This window comes from Hetaerina americana, unplaced genomic scaffold, assembly GCF_022747635.1.
Source record: "Hetaerina americana unplaced genomic scaffold, ioHetAmer1.1.p SCAF_4, whole genome shotgun sequence".
NCBI lineage: Eukaryota > Metazoa > Arthropoda > Insecta > Odonata > Calopterygidae > Hetaerina > Hetaerina americana.
Genome location: NW_027286985.1, coordinates 52,324,578 through 52,344,237, shown reverse-complemented (window position 1 = coordinate 52,344,237; position 19,660 = coordinate 52,324,578). Strand labels below are relative to the sequence as shown.

The following is a 19,660-nucleotide window of genomic DNA, read 5'->3' as shown; positions in this document are numbered from 1 at the left end:
AAATAGATAGAAAAAGAATCAACTATTAAAAGGTAGACACCTTTTAATTATAGTTAATATAATAACATATATAAGAAAATATTTATAATTTCATTTTAATTGAAGATGTGTCAGATGACTTTCAAAAATCAACAAAATTTTTAATGCCCAATCTTAAAGTGGCACTCGCACAGATATCACATTTCTCATGCATCCAAATAGGAATATTTTGAAACACACAAAATGCTCTTCCCCATTTTATCCAGTCATTGAAAGTGGCCCCTGCCCACCAACCACAGTTATCATTCCAAAAGATAGTTGATAAGTGAAGGCGAAGCTCACATAGTAGTAACCCCAATGGTGTGAGAAATTCACACATCAGAGTAGGGGGGGGGCCTGTTACCTGGCCAGCCTTTTCCTGTGCTGGCTATGGCTGCTCCAAAGGTTCTGATACCCAAAAAATCACATGGCTTGGGCAAAGCTGAGGGTATCCATGTGCACGGGAATCGAACCCAAGCCCTGCGGTAAATAGTCAAATGCCTTAACCACTGGATTACCACACAACCTACTTTGATTCTACAGAGGAACACATTTTAAAGTACCCTTCATGTCAATTTTAAGCTAGTAAAGCAACATTAATAGAAAACTCAGTCACATGTCATTGATACCAAGAAGTATTTTACTGTCTACTTTTATCTAATGTTCAAAATGCGGAAGAAGGATTCCGATGATAAATCATTTTCGTGCTTATCTAGTAGTAGTAGTATTTAGGGGAGGCGACCGACAGTACTGGTCATTTGCGCCATAGGGGATGGACAGGATAGGATGAAGGGCGGAGAGAAACCCGGCGTCGGCATTATTAGCCTACTCTAAGAAAGGCGCCAAGGTGTCCACAGTTTAACGTCCCATCCAACGGACGGCGTGCTCACTCAAAGTGCCCTCCACAAAGCACCTCAAGTAGGGATCGAAATACCACTGAAAAATATTCAACACCGCCGGGATTTGAACCCGGGCCCTCTGGGTGGGAAGCTAGTACGATAGCCACCGCACCATCTCGAACACCCACCCCCATGCTATCTATCAAGACTAAATCTGCCAGGGACCAAAAAAGTGCGTATTGTTGGATTTTTACACCAATCATTTTGCAATGCAGTAATTAATAACATAGGGATGAATAATTTTTGTTTGTTTCTGTTTCAAGGAAAACAGCCGCAAGTCCCTCACGTTTTGATTAGCTGCTCGCACAAATTGAATGCGTTCATTATGAATTGCCTCCGATAATATGTAATAACGGCTTGGGTTCAGTCTGGCAAGACCGATCGCAGGCGGCAACTTTTTTTCTATGGAAATGTAGGAGGTAAAAAATGGAAGAAATTCTGGGATTTTGATTATAATGACCCCTGCAATTTCCCTAGGGGTTAAACAAAATACGACTGGAAGTGAAAGAATTAACACGTCATAATGAAACCATATGGCTAAGTTTGTCGGGGGCGAAGGGACACTCTTCCCACTCCTCTAAAATGTTGATCAAAAGGAATAGAAGAGGTCCCAGATGTTAAAGCGAAGGGCTTAAGTCACTAGGAGAGGCAATGCGGGGGAGGAGTTAGCGAGTAATATCAATGGCTCTTTGCGGAGAAGGTGGTTAGATGGCTAGTGTTTCCTTGGTTAAGGATTAAGCGAATGAGGTCGATAGAATCCTCCCAAGTTTGCCGGCACCAAATAACTTCCGTATGCCAACCCACGGACGAAGGTAGAGCAGGAAGGCGACCTCTGCGTGACCCTTCAGTCTCGTTTTTAATATTTCAGGAATGCTTTGGAAGTGAGAGGGCCAGAGGGGTTAGGTCTATCGAGCATCCCATATGCATAAACTTAATATGAAATCCTTAAAAAAAAGAAAATATTTTAACGCTGGCCGCCTGAGCCTGAATGCGAACAAGGAGTTTACATGGGGCTACTTTCTATGCAACACAAGCTCAACCTGCCTCTCCGACCATGTGAAAGGAGGACCGAAAAGAATTAATGGGGAGTTTATTTATTTCCAAATAAATAATCCGGTATGACCTAATCTAATATTTGGCATTGAAAATCTTTTCCCTGCTATTTGTTTCGGCTAGCGTGGTGGTGAAACAAATACTTAAGTAGACCAATATTTTAAAAAATAAACAATCGTACAATTAGCCTACCACATAAGAGATAAGGTAGGTGAAGAGTAAGTCTACTATTTAATGAAACGTCTCCATTTGCTGCTAACATCAAACACCAACGGAAGCTATATTGCAAGTTTACCACTTCCGGAATTCATAATTACTGATCACAATAAATCTCCGGTATACCGGTAGCTACATGATAATTTACACTTTTCCTATTTCCCCTTAATGCAAGTTTTCAACGGTTAAAATTTCTCATATCCACTTAACTTTCAAGATATGCCCCTGTCAGCTGTACACAATTAGTACAGTAAGACTATTCCATATAAACGTGCTATCTGAAATCTTTCGGCCTTCCTTTATTTCTTTTTTACAGGCATTCGAGTTCCTTAAGAACCCCATACGTGCCTGAGAATTTTCATTAGAAATTACACTTCAATATAATTTAACTTCTACTCTTATACATAGCATACATAAATATACGAGAACTCGTCCATCCGTCAAACCTTTTTGAGTGGTTTCTTAGTGAGCTACCTAACTGGAATTTACTATGAAGTTACTCCGGGATTAAGTGTAAATGCCAATTTTCTGGGGTTTGTAAAGACTTCATTAAGGGAAAATAAAAACTTAAGTGGTGCCAAAAACTAGATTACTAGGTACATTTATTTGAGTCCAACGGCATTTTCAAATTCCTTTCAGATGAACCGAATATCTAATATTTGTTTCGGTATAATAGTCGCGAATGATTTCGGGGTGATACTAAAAATCAAACCTGAATGATGGTTCATCTACACACGTGGCCAATTCAAGATGAAATAAAGCAATGTGAATTGTATTGAAATCCAGGAGAGAATGAATGTAAATCAACCCGAGCTATACCCTTCACGGCGATCGCAAATGCAGCAGTAGACAAAAAACATGAATGGATACAAGCTACATGTGAAACACGCTGTGAATTTGTTCGAACATAGTTAACTTTCGAATTCATTAATCTAGCAAAATAATGGTTTTCCTAAATTCAAGGATAAACTACCAGTTTATTAATTAAATTTTAATTAAATATTTATAATGCTAACACATTAAATATTTATGAAAATGACTATAAAACGTCATGCGTCAAAAGTAGTTGACATGCAATGGTTTGGAAATGATATGGAAATAATTAGACGCTAATTTTGTAAGTACTCTGACAAAAACAGCAAAAAAAAGCATTCATTTACAGCCATTATGATAAAATTAATGTGTAAGTTACAGAAGTGTTATGAATATATCATGTAAGCAGATCGAAATGGCTTGTGACAAAAAGACGTACCGAGGAGAAAATAAAATTCATGATTTTCTATTTGCGATGCCAGCTCGCAAACGGGAGATCAATGGCAATTAGGGGGTGTTTTTCAGTACGATTCAAATCACGAAGGCAGCAATGCTTTGTTGACCACGAGTGAGAGCGAGGGGAACGATCGTTTTGGGGTTGAAAGAGAGTAAGGAAATTACCGCTGAACAATTTCATCCGATCTCGTATTCAAACCGACAGAATTTAATACGGTGAAGGATCAGAGCGTTTTTTGTGGAAAACGGATATCGCCAAGAGAGAAGAGAAACGGATATAATAATCCGGCAGAAGGGGGACTTAAACACCAAACCTAAACCAATAAACAGCCGCGCGATCATAAAAATCCAACTTCATTCCAACTCGAACGATATGATAAAATGCCGTCCCACACCGACTCTTAATCTTGCCGGAAGCATCAACTCAGATCGATCAACGGGATAGGAATTCGAGGCTCCGACTTTACAAGAAGAACCTTCAAAGGATAGATGCAGAAAAATGCAAGGTATTATCTATTAGCAGGACCTTCAGGATGTGGCCAGTGATATTGCGAACACTGCTCATAGAGACTCCAGTGAAGGGAGGGGGATTGAGAGTAAGATAACGTATAAAAAGCAGTCTTTCATCATCATAAATATTATCCTCTAATCGAATTTAAGATAGATTTAGCGATCACCAACAAATGCCTAACAGTGGAGGAACAACAACATCTGGCAGTAGGCCCCTAAGCCTTCAGTGTATTATCCCAGTAGCTCTCTCTATTTGGCCTCACCCTCATATATTCTTAGTGAACCAAGTTTCCCTATCACACCAAAAGCATATGGAGCAATGTTTACCGATCCATTTTCGAACTTACGACACACATAGCAGCAATCAAGCTTCGAAAGGAGCGAGAGGAGTTCATTGCATGGAGACAATTGACGACAGTTCGTTTTTGGGACATTTTTTTCTTTTTTGGGAAGAACGTCACAACTCACGAGGTCTTCCCCGGAAATATAATTTAAAAGTTAAGCTTTACAATGACATTAATTTAAAACACAACCGCAAGCAAGATAAAGCATGACCAGTTTTGGTAGTTTGCTCATAAGAAACATTTGAAGAGCATAAGGGACACATAATGAAGAAAGACAGTATAACTTGTTCTTTTCTTCTTGAGAATGTTTGTGAATCACAGCAAATTACTTTTATCTAATGCAATGAAACAAATCGTCGAGGAACGAAGACATATTGGCCCAAACGGCAAGTTATATTAAATTGAAATGTAAAAAAATAACCTCTTCTTTCCCATTATTTCAGAAACCTCTGAAAAATATCCATCTTTACACGCAGATACATAATGGAAAGTGATTATGATTTCATTCTTTGTAAATAATTACTGTGTAATTGCCGCGTAATCATAAGTATAGCTATATTTTTCTCCCATCTAAGATGTTATGCTACGAAAGTGAGAAGTATATTTTGACTTTTCCGTAAGTTTTTCCCACCGAAAATTTTCTTCTTGACACACAGATCAGTGTGTACGGAATAAACACGCGACATCGACAAACCCCAGGGCATTGAAGTTGCTAACTTAAACAAAGAACAGTTCATTTGCCTCTAGTATTTCTACTGTGATAAATTAACATCTATGATCATAAATAGGAAAGTGAAAAGGGGCGATCGAGAACATACACACAGATACGAAGGATCTCTGATTCTAACTAAGCCCACTCCCGATGAAATCATCTTAAGGAGCTCACAAAGATACTTTTCCCACGGAATGAATCATACATCGTCACGCAGAAGTGTCGAAGTATGCTCTACGGTTGATTATGTAAGAAATCCTATCAGCAGCTAGAAAGGAAACTATGTCCGGAAGCAATGTTTATCGCGCACACATCACAGTAATATCATTGGGACGAAGTTTTTCAACAAGAAGACACAAACCCCAAACTTCAAGCAAATGAAATATTTTGGTAATAAGTTCCTTGAACTTAGCGCTAAACATGTGGTACTCGAAACGGATTCGAGGAAGGGCCACGAGTGAAGAATGGATATGAGTGTAAGCAGGTGCCGAAATTTGGCGTCGCAAGGAGGGTCTTAGGACATCAGCACGCGGTCACTTTACTGCGCAGCTGCGTCACAGAAATATGGACAAAAAGGGCCAGAGGAAGTGAGTGCCGTACCATGAGTGCGAATGTGAAGAAAGCCTCGAAACTTCACTTTACGACTGGTTCCTTGAGAAAGGACAATTTACGCTAGTACATAGACATAGCTTGCCAGTTTGATATTTTTACTTGAAAGGGGCGAAACAAAAAAACATTTGAATTCCAAGCCCGATCGCAACGATCCTTCAATCGGATGTCCCAGAAAAAGGCGATAGCATTCATCTAGGGAGACGGAGTTTGGCGCAAAAATAAGCATAAAACATTTACTCGTTTGGCTGCAGAAAGGAAACGGAAGGGAGAGCGGAAGGGCGGGAAGAAGAAGAAGAAAAGAAAAAACTGCCACCGCTATTCGCTTCTAACGACCACACTGTCCTCCCCTCCGAGACTACTCGCTCGTCGAAAGACGAAATATGAAAAAAATTGGGTTACAACAAAAAGGAGGAGGAGCAGCAACGAAGAACAGTCGTCCCCACATTCCGTCCGTCTGGTCCCCTCCTTCCTTCCCCCCCCCCTCCGCCACATCGTGAAGCAGTCAAGGGGTGGCTGGTCCCTGCCGCTTTTATTCCTTCGTCAGGAGCACATGCGCATGCGCGTTCAATTTGCGGACGCGGCATGTTGTCTGGCGCACTTGAGACCGCGCCAGACGTTCTTTCGGGGTGCGTCTGGTTCACAGAAACGACTCACTCACTCGTTCACCCGCTAGTACACACACACACACACACACACACACACAAACAATTTCACACGCTCACACCATCGCACACGAAAATCCACACATACCCGTCAGTTTATGAAAACGAAATCCTATTCGGGCGAGACAGACGGGGATCGAATAGGTGAGAGACGGCGAAGAGAAGTGGGCGGGAGTGGGCAAAGTAAGACGAGGACGGGGACCGGGGATTATAACGTGGAAGAGAACAAAAGAAAGAGGCGGGCGGGCGCGCGCGAGACGAGCCCAGAGTGGCAGTCGCGACGGGAATGAATTAAGCTGGAAATGGGAGGATTACTCACTTTCAAAACAACGCTTCGATTTCTCACGGCGATAAATTACGACTGATTGACGTAGCACACACTAGCAAATGACCGTTTTAATTTTAAACAAATGGGGACAACACAGATAGGAAGAGAGGGGTTGTGGAATTATGGCCCGGAAAAAATCCAATCCGCGTAAATAAATTGTCAGAAATAATTCGAATCGCCACATAAGATAGTCATTATCAGGCCATTTAAGAGGCTTAATTACCAAATTACGAGCGTTTACCGAGGAGAGGGGAGGGCACGAAGTCATACGCCGCCGAGCTTTGCTAGGAACCATTTGATCCTTAAAATAGAAAGGATACTTAAGGTTCCTATACCGGGTCCCTAGATTGTTAACGGCTAACTTCCGCAGGAAAGGGGGGGGGCACGCGATGGCTACATATTGGGAACAAATAAATTACGAGTGGAAACCGGGCAGAAAAGACCAGTTGGGCAAGTGCGGGAAAAATTGATTCCAAACATGTCCATCCACTAAGTCGAGGTTAGAATTTTGAGAGCAACGAAAAATGTGAAGCCATGACAAGCGCCCAGAAGGGTATGTATGAAGTGAGCACAAAGAGAAAGAGAGAGAAAGGGAGGGGAGGGAGAGGCGGGCGATCCTTTGGGCGAAGTGGAAAGAAGCGACACCGGAGGAAGAAGACGTCGAGAACTCTAAGAGAGGAGAAAGGAACGGAGCGAAAGGAAAGTTGGGAAAAGAGGGGCGGACAAAAAGTGAAGTATGCCCGCACCTACTTAATACTTCCGCCGCTTGATGGCGGCCACATCGATTGGCGACCGTGTTACGTGACCAACCCCCTCCCCCTTCTCATCGCCGAAAAACATCATCTCCCTTTCATCCGTCCGTCCCACCCTTGCCACTCAAACTCCACCTCCCCCCCCCTTGACTCAGCCTTTTTTCCCATTCCATTGACCCAGAAATTGGTCACTCTCTTGACGGTACGCCACTCGAGGGGACCTCGATCGGGAGATTTAGCGGGACCGCGAGGAGGGATAGGATCGTCGGGAAGGAGTGAAAAGGATTTTCTGTGAAGGGAGCTTGTGGATTGGGAGCTGTTGGTGGGCGAAGCAAGAGGGAGGAGGGGACGGACGTGCCGAATTGAAGTGGGGATGGAGAGAGAGGGTGGAGACGGGGCGGCGTGGAAGTAGGGCTGGCGAGCAGGACGAGACACGATCGTCGCGCCCTGAAGGTTTTCGGGGAGGGTGGGAGGAGGCGGGGGAGGATTTGGACATTTTGCGAGGTGAGTTTCGTCCCGAACGTGGTATAGGGAAACTGCTTTCTCTTTATTCCAAGGGTGGAGTAAGGTTGGACGATTTAAGGTTCGATCGAAAACGGTTTGGATGGTTAAAGTTCGGACGAGGGGGACAATACGGGAAAGTTCAACGCGATCAGAGTCGTGCATCGAATGGGATGGGGCACATGGACGATGTAACGGCTAACCTTCTCGCCGCAATAATTCATTTCTGGCCGGAGAAGCGGAGCCACACAACGTAAACTATATCCATCACTGGGCTCGTTTTAACGAAACATCATTTACATTCCAAGAAATTGTGGGAGATGCCACAACAGTAACTTTTAACCGAGTCATCCGCTAATATGCATCCGCTAATATTTCAACGCAGCAATTTTCGAATAACTTTTACTCTGAAATTGCTGCATCATTTACATATTTAGGTACGTTGCTTACATGCGAAGTTAACACCCAAGCCTCGAAATGCCAATGGTCTGATAATCAGTTTTAATATTTATCCAATTTTCTCGGAAATTACTAAAATCGATTTGGATGGTGGAAAAATTAAATGACATTAGCACGCCGATATACAGTAATATCGTGAACGAAAATAACCTAGGTCATGTTTCATCCTAGTACATATTAGATACTATTGATTGGTGATCGAGGGGCGACTATCCCGAGGGAAATGACCTGGAACATGGTTTGTCGCTGCCCGCGCTAACCCAATTTGGTGGTTCGTATAATGCGATTCGTGGAAATATTCCTTCCGAATTCTCCACTGCAATGAAGTTCACTTCTTTTACCGACTGATTTTGCCATACTTAACAGTGGCTAAACTACTTCTCCATCAATGTTCATGAACATTCTCATAGATTTTTTAAATCAACGTTTCGTGCGCAAATGGGAATGGAATGCACACAGGCGTCTGTCCCACGAAACAAACTTACTTCTTTCGTCATCCACATGAATTACAGCCAGAGACTTTTATTATCAATGCCTCAGCATGAATTTCTTCCGATTACTCGACTATTGATTTAACAGTAGAAAGTAATGATACATGAACAGTGAATAGTGCTCAATGTTAAGACGAAAGAGAAATCAATACCATTTAGAGAGAAATGATTGCGTTCACATTCGGGCCCACCCGCTTACAGATGATGCTCCGCTAACCACAACAAACTTACGCCTTTTCAGTCCTTGTTAATTACTGCAGTGGTTCTTGAAAATTTAAATTGATCTAAATTTGAAATTAATGGTTAAGGATTGGATAGATTACCCCTAAGGATTATTCTGGTGATACACTAAAATATAGAAGTATTCAACTGTATATTCAATTTACACTTACTCTTCCCCTCCTTGCAAAATTTAAAAAAAAAACAATTCGTAACTTGAAATTTAGTACATTACTTAGTTTCACGTCGTAATCAAAGAATGTATTAAAATATTAAAAATGAAATAAATTTTCATTGCACTACACCTTCAATAATCCATATCACTAGGATGTACTCTAGTATTATCATGACAGGTAGATACGACATTGAAACAGATTTCTAACCACGTAAAGATTGTTAAATCACTCAACCCAATCGATGAGAGGCACTTCCGAGTCTCGAAGAGTTCATTTCTGCAGCAAAAAAAGGTAAGGCGAGATACATTACTGGAGAGATAATTTAAAAGTTAGCGTCTGTAGCTAAAACAAGTAACAGGTCCGCTTTCGAACAAGGAGTAAACAATTTGACTTCCGATAAGTACCTGTTCGGACAGTACGAAATACAGCAGTTCGTTTTTCTGATCACAGATTCATTTTCCGAACATACGAGGGCAGCTCATTCTTGAGTGCAGCGCTCGGAAACAAATGGCGAAGATCATTAGTAAGAGAGACCGTTTCCACGCCATTCACAAGTGCGTGAATTTCATTCAAATTCAAATTAGAGAAACTTTAATTATAATCACAACATAGATAGCAAAATACAGCTGTATGGAGTGAATCAAAATGTAAAATACAATTGAAGATGATGCCTAAAAAACACAAAGATTTTTGTTAACACCATCAGAGGATCATTAATATACCAATATCCAGCCATACACTGCAAACTTTATTCATTACTCTGTCAATTTTAGAGAAATATAATTTTGAAATTTCAATTCCTAGTTTCTATTCGCTATTAACATTATCAGCCAGGAAATATCAAAATTACCGCTCATAACAACAGTGATTCCATTTTCAAGAAAATTATTCACATTAAAATTAAGGTGACAACTATGTCTTTTTGTGAAATAACTCAAATAACCGAAATCTACACTTCGCCAAAAATTGAATAAATGACAAGAATTACAAAAATTCCAAAAAAAATATCTACCGAATATGTTCTTCGCCCTTCAGATGTCATGCTATTCCATGCACAGATCTCTTCAAAATGCGTTTAAGTATGCGATACTCGAGAAGTGTCTTGTGATAAAAATGGAAGAGATAAGGTGAGAAAGGAATGGATAATGTAAGAACGTTAAATACACGCTTCGGTGATATACGAGTACGTAAAAAGACTACTCCGCCGGTTTGGTCATACTAAGAGAATGAGAGAGAGTTGAATCACCAAACATACACGAGAGTAAATGGTTTCAAACGAAGGACGGGTTAGAATAAAAAAATCATTGGCAAATGTCTTTGAAGAAACTATTAAAACTAGGAATAATCAAAGGGAACAGAAGGATGCGTTTGAATGACAAGATGGGTAATCAGTATTTTCAAGGATAGGGCAGAAGCGGTTAAATAAATTCGGTTTCCTATAAAATATCAGAAATCGAAAGTGCGTGTGTTTACGTAAAGCGGCAGATTGCGGGGCATTGAGTAGATGCATATGAAAATCAAGCTGATTTGGACACCATCTACCCCGAGGGAGACCGGCGTGATGGGATGTATGTATACATGCATGAATGGATGTTTCTCCTTCGGATCCTGATACTGAGTGTACACGAGGGAAGGCGAAAAACGAGACCGGAAGAATGGCGAACTGAATCCAATAGGCGGTGTACACTATATGAGCCGCAAAAAAACACAAGAATGCTCATTATTTTTTATTTAGTCGCTATGCGGGCTGAGAATGGGGAAGTTTGGAAGACTCAGTTGGCATTTGAGTGAGGAATGCTCGCTGGAAAGGGCACGAACGAGAAAAGTGGTAGTGCGATAAGGAATGGGATGAGTCGACGCTTAAGAAGAGGAGAGACATTCGAGTATCGCCGCGATACTCTACGCCCGGAGAGTCGGCCGATGATTTCCGGTCGGGCTGCGTCGTGGGACAAAGGTTTGGGAGATAAAGACCAGAGTCCAATGGGTGGAAACAGGCAGGGGGAGGATGGGGGGGAGGAGAGTTGACAGCCGAGTTAGGCTCTGGCTTACGGAATATTCCGACCTTCCGTGGGCCGGTTGATGAACGCCCGTGGGAGAGAGAAGAGAACAAAAGAGACACGGCGACACGCGCTTCCATCCATTGGTTCGGATGAAAAGCGAACGACGACACACGGGGCTGTGGTGACAAGTCGTGCTTGATGGTCGTTAAAATTTAAATTTTTGGCGGAAGTGATGAGGGAAAAAGCTTTTGATTGAGGGAGAGGGAACGTCGGAATTCGACTCGTCTAAAAAAAAGGGCAATCGCTAAAACGCTGCACACTTTTTTATCCGAGTAATTGAGTTATATGCAAGGGTGTTATCGGAGGAAAAATTGGAATAAGCAACGAGACGAATTCATTGTGCGCATTGTAATTACGACCGATTTTGATTTATCAAAAAAAATATAGCTATATTGGCCACAAATTAAAGTGAAAAACATTTTGGGATCTTTGAATAAGTTTAAATCCAGGACAACGAGCGTGTAGTGACTGTCAAAATTAATACTTTTTTGTTTCATTTATATCTGTATCAAAGTAATTCCTAAAATTCCACATGGGTGAGGGGAAGTCAAATCATTTTGAGGAGAATAGCAATTTTAGGAAAATATTTTTTTGGGAGAAGTTATTTCATATGTCAACACTTTCATCACAATATTTTTTAATAGTACAAACGACCATTGGCAAACTATATTAACGATGCCTCTTAATAACATTCGGTGACGTGGTGGCCCAGTGGGCAGTTCAGCTATTAACAGGAGATACCCGCGTCCATATCTCCCATGGGCAATCCCAAGCGCAGAGATTTTTCGGTTTAATTCGAATAGCAATACTGGGAAATGACACCCTCCCTTATGGAAACTTCACACGTCTGGGTGTGTATAGGCTGGTTCGGGGTGCAAGGTCCAATCAACCTTGACACTTGTTACAATGAATAAATTAAAATTTTTTTGTAAGAAAAATTTCCAAAAACCTACACCTACGCCTATCGTCTTGCTTCCAAGTTTCCGCGCCGCACAAAACCACACTCCATTTCGGAGTTTTCATCAATATTTTCTAAACAACCGTAGTCCCCAAATCAGCGTCCCGCTCATTAACATCTTCCGGGTGAAAGCTTCTTTGCCTAGGTCAATTCTTCTTCTAATGCCCTTATACTTCTGCCAGCTTGGTCCAAAATCCTAATAAGATGAGTAATTAACTAACTATCTGCCCTAGTGTTTGCCCTCTAATTATAACGTTTAACCCTGCCTTCCTTCTCCTCGAAAACTTCATTGCCATTTTTTTACATTTAACTTCACAACGAGCTTCTAAATATAATGGCACAAGTAAAAATATTTAAAAGAAGTTTCTAACTCGCTACATAAAAAACATTCCATTGGAATCTGGGCGAGACTCCAAAAATATGTTTTCAGGCACATATTCACAGGAAATCGAACGTGTTGAGGGAGCTTTGGTCGATTCCTGAAAATTGCTACACCCTAGTTCACTTTCGAATTATTTTTTTAAATTGAAGCACCTTAAACCGTAGAGATTTTCTTCTTCGTATCATCACATTTTCCGCCCTCTAATTCCATCAAAAAATCTTTCACCTCTCTCGAAATCTCTTACCTAAAGTAATCCGTTCCTGTGCAGTCTTCACCGACTACATAACCGATGTCGGTATCTAAAATATCCACATTTTCTGTCTGCAAATTCCCTTCAAAAGTCGCCACTCCAGTCCTATCAGGTAGATACTTTTTTTCATTTTTCTTCTCTTCAGCTTAGCTTTTCACGTCAACTTCACACCTTTATCCATACATAAAATGCTTCCGATCTCCATCTTCTTCCTCAAAATATCAAAGAGAATGAATAAGCGTACAGTGGAAAGTGGGGTGAATAAAGGATGGTCTTTTATCTAAATAAAACATACCGAAGTCTAAATACGCACTCTTATGATCCCGTTTGTGCAACTCATTTAAAAAAATATTTGTCTATTTGATGACATTTCATTAATGCATTTATTTGACATGACGTAATATATAGTTATATAAAATGCACTTTTTAATTTATTTCCTATTTATAGTGTAACAATATTTAATTACTGGTGGAAGTAATATTTTCGTCGTCATAAAATCTATAATAGACCATTGCGTACATGTTTTGAGATAGTGTGTGTGGGAGTATTCTTACTTATTCACTTATGACTACAACAGAGCATGAGCCGATGCGTGTGCAAATATTAACAATAGGTTAGAATATTATAAAGAAAGACTAGTGGACTGACGAAAAAAAATCAATTCGACGTGGCGGCGAGGCGCGGATTTGAAGTGCGTACTTGAAGAGTTAATAATCGAAAGGATGGAGGGGGGAAAGGGGGGGGGGCGGGAACGGTGTGAGTTATATTAAAGAATGTCGTCTGGGACGTCCATCAGCGAGGGGAAGCGGAGTCCGAAAAAAAAGAGATGGATTCGAAGTGTGCGCTGAAGGAGGCTGGCGAGAGGAGGGCTAGGAGGGAGGACGCAGAGGGCGCTGCGAACGTGGGGATTCCGGGATTTTCAATCGTCACGGAAGAATACAAAAGGAGGATCGAATGATTCCCGAGCCTTTCCGATTGAAGTCTGAAACACGGCGCCCAGGCCTTCCGATTCCACTTCAGCGTTTCCCTACTACTCCATCCCAAGAGACACTCACACCACGCCCCCCCCCCCGCCTCTCCCCCACCCCCTCTCCTTTCCCCGAGCTCCATTGTCAACCTCTTCTTCCACACCCCAACCACCACCTCTCTATCGTCCCTATTCATCCCCCATTCCACAACCCTCTCCTTTTGCCACTTCTCATCCCGCCCCACTTTGCTCAAATCCCATGCTCTCACCACCTAAGTTTACAAGTTAACCCTGCGAGCCACCCAACGGCGTGTGGCGGATGGTGCGAGCACCAATGGGATGACGGGGAATGGGAGGATGCTTTTAGGGATTGGATTGGGTGTGGGGACGTTTTGAGTGCTCAATTGCAGCCACATATTACTTCTCGAAAGAAAGGAGTCTCTAATTCTGATACTGATGGCATCTTATTCCTTTGGTTTTGTATTCGTGGTCCGATCGGAAAATGTGAGCCGAGATGCGAATAACTGATCGAAATTAAGGGGTCAAATCAGGAGTTCCTATGTTTTTTAGGAATTTCATTTCCTTAGGGCCAGATGTCATTAGTGTCCGCCCCTTCCTACAGTAACCCAGGAAAATATTTAAATTTTTAAAATCTCAAGTAGACGGCTTGTTTACGTGCAATGAACATAAATGCAAATAAAGCCATAACCATAAAAACAGTTATCAACCCGAAGGTCAGTTTGGTAGGTGGCAGCAGAGTACACCCAATACTAAGTCCTTAAGGGCCAGTTCCTTTCCTTACGCCACATACTGTATTCCAGGAAGAATGGCACCCGAAAAATCCCAGCTTGGGTGAAGCTGAGAGAGGGTCCGATTCCCGGGCATGCCCAAAGAGGCATACCCAGGAATCGAAGCCGGGTCCTACGATAAGGACTCCAACGCTCTACCTCTGGACTACCACGTTTCTATGCGCTAACTTATAACAACCACTCTTGATGACCAGTGACAGTGACATTATGATAGTTTTCAGGGCCATACATACAATAGGCACCTTGAAAACTATCATAAAGTCACTGCCTTATACAAAAATTAGCCTTTTAAACCACTGCTTATTGTAAATACCTATTTTCTCGCGAAACTCAAATAATACTATGAATAATTAATTTTAAGATAAAAATTTATTTTGTATTTTTAAATATAAAATTTAAAACAGGAAATAAAATACAAAGTCTCACGTAATGCATGACTGCCCCTCATATATGCCTTTAGAGAGGAGCATCTGAAATAATCTCTCTGTATGATGACTGAAGACACCTTCATGTATCTCTGCTCATATTCATACATACATTTACACATCTCTACATGGATCGAGGGCTATGAAGGCGGCGATTTATGGGTAACGGTAGACCTATCGAGTTCCAATGACAAAGAGCGAGGGGTATAATGTTATTTTATCTTTGGCTTTCAAACTGTGCGTCTTCACGAATTAAGTGATCTTCAATATGATTTCTGTACATTTCGTCCTTCAATGTGATGAATGTTTGACAAGTGAGTTATAAACGTAACTCTCAGTAAATAACACATAAAATGTAAAAATATGAACCTAAGTATTAATACTCTTCCGCGGACGGCTGCGTTCCATTTCAAGTAACGATGTTTACAGTCAAATTAAGGCAAGTGTAGGAAATACTTCCGCAGAGAAAAGCTTTCTTCTCACTTCAAATTATAATAGATAGATACAATTCCTATATATTTCTAAATCAAATTATGATTAAAATATAATTATATTTAACATTCAATACCACACGATGAACACAACTGCGTCCGATGAACGCTATGTTTTATCAAAACACTAAAAAGTCTATTTTTATTGAATAGAACTAAATGGATGTTTGCTCCTTCAATTGACTCTTTATACCCAGAGTTAAAACTTTCTGCTTCAATTTATTGGGTTATTGGGGGGGGGGGCGATAGGTATTAAAAAAATAAGTAAAAAGATCAAAAGTTCTGGGCGAAAGTGATGGTGGGTTTGAGAGGGAATTCCCAACAATGGCCAAGTTTTCTCTCACGGCCAAGCGAGGAGGAGAAATTTGAATAGAGCAAATTAAAAGAAAATTTACGAACCTCTTCCTTTATAAATTCACAATGGATTCCACCGGCGGACACGCCGAAGGGTATCCGAAATCTATAAATTGGACGTGACATATTGGAAAAAGATGGCAGGACGTTAAAAAAATCGATTCGGTTTCGATCGATCGACTATCCATGGGCGGCCGTTTTACGGCACAGAGGATTCAAAATTCGATGTCATTAGACGCAGGCCTCAACAAAAATCGATTCAATCCATTTTCAATGACCGAAATATTACCCTAACTTGGGCTAATTTTACTTAATGCAGTGATGCGTAAATATTTCCTGAAAAATCATCGCTATGCATGAATCAGCTAGGCATTGCTATGTGTTCGGTTGTCATGAGGAGGCAGAATGAGCAAAATACCATTTGAGCTTTTAAGCACAGTTGTGTTAGGTTAAAAATCTGGGATAGTTAAAGAGAGGGATTTGAAACATTTAAAATTTCGAAAACGACAATTACACTAGAGCAGTTATTAAGTCCGTCTATACGAGGAAAGTCCCCACTTCAAAATGAATAATAAATCTCAGGAAAGAAAACTGAATAAAAAATCGGCAATCCCGCAACTGAAAGAACTCGACGTAATTCGTGTTCCACTCCCGCAAATGATTTTGTTTCGAGTATTTTCATCCTGCAATCACTTGGCGCGCGTCACAAATTTTCTTTATTTACAGTTCTAAAGTTGTTTTTCTTATATTTGCAGAATCTACATGAGCATTCATCGCGACCCTTTCCTCAATCCTATACACATTTAAACAGACTCGATCACGTGAACGTTTTTCATGCCTACAACGTACTGGATCCTGGGGCGTAACGCAAAATTCCTTTGAAAAGGTGATGGAAATTACATCAAAAGTACAAAGAAATAACTTGAAATAAATCCTTAATTTATTTATAGTACTTTTAGAATTGGCACCCGATATAAGGTTCATCGTTAAAAGAGGAATCCAGAAAAAGGAACCAAATAATACCTTCGGAAGTTGTAGGCTGTTACTTCTTCGAAATGGTGCCTAGCCTAGTTTCAACGTACGCCCGTTGTTAAATACAAAGCATGTAACCTAATGCTATCCAATGGTAAACTGCGAACAAAAATGCAAACTAAATCCCCCTCGTAGAGAAATCAATCTTTGGAAAGAGAATTTGCTACGCGTACCGAAACCCTCTCTTGAGATTATAACACAGCGCTCACAAAGGACGAGGAGCGAATTCCTTGCAGAGGGGAAAGGGGAAAAAGCGATAAATAGGCGGAATGAACAAGGGAGCCAACCAGAGGAATTAACTTTATCAACAGACTCGAGAAGAATCGGGCAACTGACTGTGGCAAGCCACTCGGGAAAACCGATGGGGAGGCAGAGAGCCGCCAACTTCCCACCAAACGAGTCAATCTAACCAAATTATTCAAGCTCTTCGAACAGCGTTCGGGAACGAATGAGATATCTGCACCTTTCATTGGCTAAATGAATACCCTTGTCACTTCCGATATCGAATATCAGTTTAGAACGAGGTGAGAGGAAACAATCGCGGAATGGTAAAATATATTCACAAGTAGTATTAGGATAGATGGAGTGACTGCGGCGGAAGAAACGTATTTATGGACATGCCTACATGGATTATACAAAGATCTCGTTACGACGATGCAGAGATGCCTTTAAACATTGTGAATATTGATGTACATATATAGAGCAGGGGACTATTGCACTCAAAAGCAGTATTTCTATTGACAGATGATTGGGTTCTGCCGAAGCAGAGGTACTTTTTTTACAGCAGACGATATGAATAGGGCATCCTAAAAATGTTTTCCTTGGAGATAGACAATATCAATACCTATGACTAAATACACTGCCAGATTCCACGAATGGAATAAGATCCGCGACTTTCTTTGAACTGACAATTGCTGGGCGGAACTCTTAAATCGGGCATCTCGCATAAATTGGAATCGAGAAACGCAAAATCAGATCAGAATATACGCATTTCATGTGACTATTACTCATCCTCTACTGTTTTACACAGTTGTCATCGGAATACGTTAAAGCAAAGCTAAGCTCATTTACATCATGACGGGATGAGGTCATTACTCACAGAACTCTTTTGAGGATAACCTCACTAATCCGACGGGAAAGGATGGCAATCCCATTATGTAGGCATGCCCACTTGCCGTGACATCCTGTCTCGACGAAAGGATTTATTTTCCGTGGAAAACGTCGAAGCCGTTTTTATTTAAATCAAAACAACTAAAGAATGCCTACTTCATAATGTGCATCCAGGATTTTAATACTAAGACCAGGCGGATAACTGAAAAAAAATAATAAAAAAAGCTTTCTGTACTGGCGGATTCCTTAGAGACATTCTGTATAGTTCATTGGTTATTTTCTCCGGAGATAAGTCCTTCACGACACCTCAAGAATCCAAAATGAAGCGAAATAGTTCTTAAAAAAAGTCGACGACGCAACGAAGAATGCACATTATCTAGGAATGAATATGTTCACCGCAACTCGTAAATACTGGAAAAAAAGAGACCACGTAAAATTCTCAAAAGATGGGAGTGATTACACTGCGGTACTGCATAAATGGTTTTGAAGGTAGTTGAGAGAGAGACACGAACGATATGAGGAGCTCAAAAATTCATATTAAAGAGACGGTAGAAACGAATGTCTCGAAGTGAATATTTAACGACCATAACGAACACGTATTTGTGATGCAGGCTATGATAGCTATCGCACACATCATACAACCAATTCAAGTGAATTAATATTTTGACAGCGAATTTTTGGACCCGGAAGTACGTTTTCATAAAACGAATATCGAGTTCATCAAATGACTACTGTCTGAATCCATGGATAATTCCATTATATGTTTGTCCCCCTTTGATCATTCCCATTGCGACCACACTAAAGTCAGACTCACCATACTCAAAAGAGAGGGGCACACGAATTAATTTTGACGTGATATCCAAGTACATACGGGTGTATTTGTTTCATCATGGACGATAGTCTCGAGTTTCGGACAAACTACTATACAGGGTGATATTCAGACTTTTTATGGCATCAAAACTTCTCACAAAGTATTCGACCGAAACCATTACAGGCTAAATAATCAATAAATACACCCGCACCAGAGAAATATTCATTAATATACTATTAAGCAGATAATTTAAATTTAAGACACCCGAAGCGAATATTGGATGTCCCACTTACGATCGTGACCAGCAGGTAATCAATTTGGCATGGAACTTACTACTAAGGGAACTTCTTAAATTCCACCTTAGGCTCCATAAATTTCCCTAACTTCTGAGCAAAGATCCCAATGCTAAGTTCTATTTGAGTTCTGAACTTTCGCGCTTTAGTTTTTGGTCCGGGAATCAATATTCATTGTGCTATTGCGTTTCCAGAACAAACGCGAGAACAGATACTTGAGAAAAAAGTTCATACAGCTTTCCTTCGACAAACTGGCGGAATTTGAGACTATGGAGGCCAATTTCATGAACTTAAATCCTAATAATTTACACTGAATGGGTATACTAAGTGCGTATCACTAATTTTATACCGACATTTAAAAACATTCAAGATTCTCTTAACGACAAATGAGTGAGCTCAAGTTCAATTTGAAACAAAGAGCATTGGAGACAGGTACACATTGGAGTGGGGGTAATTTTGGCTAGTCTTTTGCGCTCCCATTAATATAATATGTACT

General features: G+C 40.8%; 1 protein-coding gene across 2 annotated transcripts in view; it reads right to left on the bottom strand.

Moving 5' to 3' along the window:
- Positions 1-19,660, bottom strand: part of LOC139691814 (matrix metalloproteinase-2-like) — a 595,651-nt gene that overhangs the window by 13,318 nt on the left and 562,673 nt on the right. The window lies entirely within an intron of this gene.